Consider the following 6,000-nt stretch of genomic DNA (forward strand, 5'->3'; position numbering starts at 1 on the left):
ATCACACCTTCTACTGCTGTTCAAACCAGAATTTTGGTGGCATACCTATTCTGAGCATTCACAGCAGCACATACCTATTAGTTTGAGTCATCCTGACAAAAAATCCTCGTATCTTTTAAATAATATTCGTGTATGTATATATACATATGCGTATGTGTATCCATTCTCTGAATACATTCTCTATACTATTCTTCTCTCTCTCTCTCTCTCTATATATATATATATATGTGTGTGTGTGTGTAGAGAGAGAGAGAGAGAGAAAGAGAAATGTATGTATAAGAGAAAATGAATTGAATGACAGTTCTTTATTTCATATCACTACAATTGTTTCCTCACATCATCATATCCATAGTTCCTTAGTGAGATGATATAATTAACACATTCCATAATCACTACCGTCCATCAAAGGTCTAAAATTTTTCTTCATTTGATTATTTTGAATAAGTCCTTCACTAGTTCAGACTGTCATTCCACTGTCTACAGGAACGACAACCCAAACCTGTGGTAAATCTGAGAATAGCCGCAGACACATAGAATAGGTATTGACCAATCTGGACCAATACATCAATATATTCCCCTTGGGTGACTTCGACTTCCCAAATGTTAAATGGCTTGCAAGCCACTTTCTCTCCAGAGTGTCACTGTATGAACAAAGGCAAGCAGAATCATTACTTGAACTTTCTAATATGCTGTTTATGAAACAAGTGATGCTCCAGTCAGCCAAAAGTAATAATATCCTGGATTCTGTTTCACAGTTAATATGGACGTTTTCTCAGACCATAACATTGAAGAACTAACAATGTATAGTCCTAGATGAACTGCTGACATTTATTCTATAAGAAGGAACCAAGCCATATCCAACTTGAGTTTCCATAAAGCAAACTGGAAATCAATCTACAAAGAAATCCACAAACAAAATTGGTTTCACTGTCTGTCTATGCAAGACAATTTAAAACTCAATCATTTTATGTTAACAGTGCAAGCTATATACATTAAGTATGTCCCAGAAGAAAAGGCTTACATATCCAAAAATGAAATCCCAAAAGACAGGAAAATCATGAGACACAGAGCAAAGATCTCAAACTAGGTGAGACGGCAACTGAAAGATGATGTAAAATCTAACTTACGATGGTAACTTCTGGAAATTGAAAGCTGAAACAAATGCTTCTATGAAAAAGAAAGAGTAGAGAGAGAGAGACAAGAGAATTGTGGAAAGCATAAAATCATATCCTAAAGTTTTCCATAAAGGAAACAGCCATAGTACAATACAAAATAGGACAATTGTTCCAAGGGAATGGCTCACTAATTGCAGACCCCAAAAGGTGAGTGAAGTGCTCAGTGAACAATTCAAGTATTTTCACCTCCCCACTGGGACACACACAAACAAATGACCTGGCTGAGTTCTTTCACATTATATATATCTCTCTTATCCGCTCAGTCGAAGTCGACTCTCGGTTACTCGGATCAGTGTCCTCCAGTCAGTTCTATCCTGGGCCGCTTCTTTTAGATTGGCTATGTCCATTCCGGTATCACTCTTGATGGTGTCAAGCCAGCGGGTTCTTGGTCGGCCTCTTCCTCTCTTGCCACTGACCATTCCGAGCATGATGTCCTTCTCCAGGGATTTTAATTGTTACGCGTGTATATATATATATACACACAGCATGTTACGGCTAAATTTGATGAATTTTTATGTCTCATTTTTTTTCATGAACAGCATGATGTATTGGTGAACAGTTAACAGAGAGCATTAAGATTAAAGATGTTGAGAAAAGGCTGAGGCATCCTGTTGAGCTAGAGATGATCTGGTTCTTCTCAGATGAACAGAACTTCTTCCTGGACCAGTTGCACAACATGCAGAACAACAGGTGATTTACCTACAATCCATGTGATGTATCAGTCATGAAAACCAAGTTCCTCCACAAACTGTGATGTGTGTCTCCTATGAGAGTGATATCATGCAACCCCACATCTTGAGCAGGGCCTTAGGATCAATTCAGATGACCATGTGAGACTGGTCAAACCATGGCTGGTGAGGGTTGCTTCTGGAGGTCATATGTGTAGTAGCGAGATTTGGCCACTTGCCATACCTCTGGAAAGAGTCAGAAGTAGTTGGCAGAAAATTTCTACAACTTCACCAGCCCCAATTTCTGACCTTGCAATTGTAATCCTATGGATTACAGTGTGTAGGGTTTGGTTGAGAAAGAAACCAACAGCTCTGTCTGCAACACAGGCTGAGCTGGTGACCAAGACCAAGGAGATGTTCAAAGATCTTTGCAAGGACATAATGAGGAAGACATGTGCCCACTTCCAGAGCCATTTTAAGGCCATGGTGAAAGCTGAAGACAGCTACTTTGAATAAACTGTTATCCCCCAGCCATATTCTAGTTGCTCTTTTTTCATTTTTTAAAATACTTCAATTTTTGAATGAGATATCGTGTTTTCTTTTCCTTTTTTTGCAATGTATCAAATTTAGCCTGAACACCATGTATGTATGTGTGCACATGTGTGTGTGCTTACACACACACATATATATTAGGATGTTTGGAAAGTAACTGCGTTTTTTTCACCAATATAAAATATGAATCAACCAATCATGTCAGAGCCAAGTTTGAATGAGTGGAAACTGTCTAGAAATAGTATATCGTCTCTTCTATCCAGCAGCGTGTCATTCATAGTTATTTTGGTAATTAACTCCATGGAGGATGAGAACTTTATGAAACCACATATTTGCCATTGCTTACTGTATGAGCTTCAAAAGAAAAGTACTGCTAAAGAAGCTATGAAAAATATTTTTGAAGTGTATCTGGATGCAGTGACAACTCGTACATGTTGACTGTGATTTAAAAGGTTTAAATATGGTGATTGTAACATATTTGACAAGCCTCGCTCTAGAAGACAACCCACTCTGAAGGATGACCTTTTGAATGAGACTACTGTATCAGATCCACATCAAAGAACCAGAGATTTGGCACAAAAATTTGATGTGTAATGTTAAACTATCCATGAGCATTTCAAGCAAATTGGGAAAACATGCAGAGGGAATTTAGGTTCTACATGAGCTTACACTTGAGAGCTGAACACGACATTCCACCATCTGCAGTAGTCCTCTAACCAGGAATAACAACCTGTCATTTTTGCAGTGCATTGTTACAGGTGATGAAAAATGAGTTCTACATCACAACAGAAAACAAAAAAAAGAACAATGATTATTATGTAATGAGAAGGCAGTACCAACACCAAAACCAAAACCAGAACTCCATCCACAAACATCTTTGATCTGTGTTTGGTGGAACATAAAAGGTATCATCCATTACAAGCTACTGGAACATGGAAGGACCATCAATGCAGATGTCTGTTGCCAACAACTTGATCATGTAAATGAAAAATTAAGTTGAAAATGGCCAGCTTTGGAAAACAGTAAAGGTGTTATTCTCCAACATGGACACACTCTTCAAAGCAAACCCAAGAAAAAATAAGATCATTAAGATGGGAAGTTCTACATCCTCCATACTCACCTGACTTAGCACCTATGGATTTCCATCTGTTCCAATCACAAGAACATTTTATAAGTGGCAAAACATTCAGAAACAGAGAGGAAGTTGAAAACAGTCTTTGAGACTTTTTTTTCAGGAAAAGAAATAGGTTTCTTTGAACGTGACATGAAAATGTTACTTTTCCATTGGGCTGCAGTTGTTAAAAACATTGGTGATTACATTCTTAATTAAGACTATTTAAATAAACATAGTCTACATTTATTTTTATATCCTTTCTGGTAAAATGCAATTACTTGCCCAGCACCCTAATATATATATATTTTTTTTCTTTTATTCTTTTACTTGTTTCAATCACTTTACTGTGGCCATGCTGGAGCCCTACCTCAAAGTGTTTTAGTTGAAGAAATCGACTCCAGGGTTCATCTTTTGTAAACCTAGTACTTATTCTATTAATCTCTTTTGCCAAACTGCTAAGTTACAGGGCCACAAACTCACCAGCATTGGTTGTCAAGTAATGGCTGGGAAACAAACACAGACACACACATAAATACATATGCATATATATATATACACAATGGGTCTCTTTCAGTTTCTGTCTACCAAATCCACTCACAAGGCTTTGTTTGGCCCGAGGCTATTGTAGAAGACACTTGCCCAATATGCCACTCAGTGGGACTGAACCCCAAACCATGTGGTTAGGAAGCAAACTTATTACTGCATAACCATGCTTGCACCTACATACATATATGTATGTATATGTACATACATACATTTATATTATATATTTATATATTTCTTTCTCCCTCCTTTAATATCACTGTCTTTCAACCCATTCAACACAATTATTATTAATATTATTATTATTCTCTCTCTCGCTCTCTACTCTTTCCCTTCTCTGTCTCCTTTCATTCTCATTTCAATGACTTTAAAATCCCAAACAGCACCAAGTTGGCAGAAATATTAATCCACTGTAATCAATTACCTCATAATATTTAATTTCATGCCAATGTGTTTTGAGTTCACCACCTGCTGTGAGTGATTTTATTTTTTTTTATTCCTTCAGTAACATGTGTTTCAATGAACAAGTCAGTCTTGTACTAGACAGCACATGAACTTTGTAGCGTTAATTACCAGTACGAGGCCAATAATATATTGATTTCAAATTTTGGCACAAGGCCAGCAATTTCAGGGAACGGGTAAGTCAGTTACATCAACTGGTATTTTATCGACCCTAAAAGGATGAAAGGCAAAGTTGGCCTCAGCAGAATTTGAACTCAGAATGTACAGACAGACAAAATACTCCTAAACAGTTTGTCCAGCATGCCAGCTCGCTACCTTAACTAGTTTAGTTAATCAGTAGAATCAGTGCATGTGTTATAATTGGCAATATGACCCAACCAAGATACAATGTGTTTCAACACGTGTTTTCGTGTCAAGAATATTGCAAAACAAAATGCAAAAATGTAATTGTGTGGGTGCGTATGGAAAAATTCTTTCCAGACACACACACATACATATATATGTACATGCACATATACATACATTGGGGTATTGGAATATGCCATGCATGCTTTGGGGCACTGCCTAAATACCAATTTTGAGAAATTAGGTTTCTCAAAAATCGGAAGGAGAAAACTAATTCAAAGACTACAAATCCAAACCATCACTGGAACTGTAAAGATCTGTAAACCTTTCCAGAAGTATATCATTTAAGTATATACAAATCTGCATATATACATACAAAAATACCCTGTTGATGTTGTTGAAATTCCGGCTCTTTATTAGCAAGAAATTTTGAAATAGATCTGAATAATGACCTACATATGTACATTCATACATCCATACATACAGACATACATAAAACTCAGATCTGCACATATACATACAAACACACAAAAATACCCTGTTGATGTTGAAATTCCAATGAAGAAGCTTTGGTTCTAGGTTAGAAACTAGCTTTTTCTCTATTGGCAAGAAATCTTAAAATAAGACTAAATAATGACATACATATCTGATACATAGACATTCACAGATGTATATATATACATTCATATATACGTGTGGCAAAAAGCCTGTCAGATGCTCATATATACAATATATACACATAAACCTACAGGCATATACCAAATTCTCATAAGCCCATATCATACTTTTAACACATACACCTGTATACAAAACAGTGATTGACTTTTCTTGACAATCTTCAAGATAAATATAGATAATTGAAAAATCTTGCAATAAGCCCTGAAGAATTATATTGAAATTTATTTCAATGTTCAGCTTTTGAATTTGAAAGAATTTTTAAAGACATCATTTGTTTTTTTTTAAATATTTATATGTATATGTGTGTGATATTAAAAATCAATATTTTTAAGAATATTTTGTCATAAGTTATTATTTCTTATTTGTATTTTCAGTTATTTTTCAAAAATATTTCACATAAAGAAATTTTTTTTTAAATGTTTTAAAAAATTTCAGGAAAGAAGAGTAAGAAAATGTCAAGAAT

At 35.6% G+C, this 6,000-nt stretch overlaps 1 protein-coding gene across 3 annotated transcripts in view; it reads left to right on the forward strand.

The window, feature by feature from the left end:
* Positions 1 to 5,097, forward strand: part of LOC115223927 (sulfotransferase 4A1) — a 28,310-nt gene extending 23,213 nt beyond the window's left edge. For 2 of the 3 annotated variants that reach the window (XR_005003720.1, XM_036513024.1), the window contains one exon: positions 1,715 to 3,740. The gene's annotated coding sequence lies outside the window, so the exon portion shown is untranslated. Of the gene's footprint in view, positions 1 to 1,714; positions 3,741 to 4,435 lie in introns of those variants that run through there. The other variant, XM_036513023.1, reaches the window with a different exon arrangement.
* Positions 5,098 to 6,000: the final 903 nt, after the last annotated feature.

The sequence above is a fragment of the Octopus sinensis genome, linkage group LG24 (assembly GCF_006345805.1).
Source record: "Octopus sinensis linkage group LG24, ASM634580v1, whole genome shotgun sequence".
Taxonomy (NCBI): domain Eukaryota; kingdom Metazoa; phylum Mollusca; class Cephalopoda; order Octopoda; family Octopodidae; genus Octopus; species Octopus sinensis.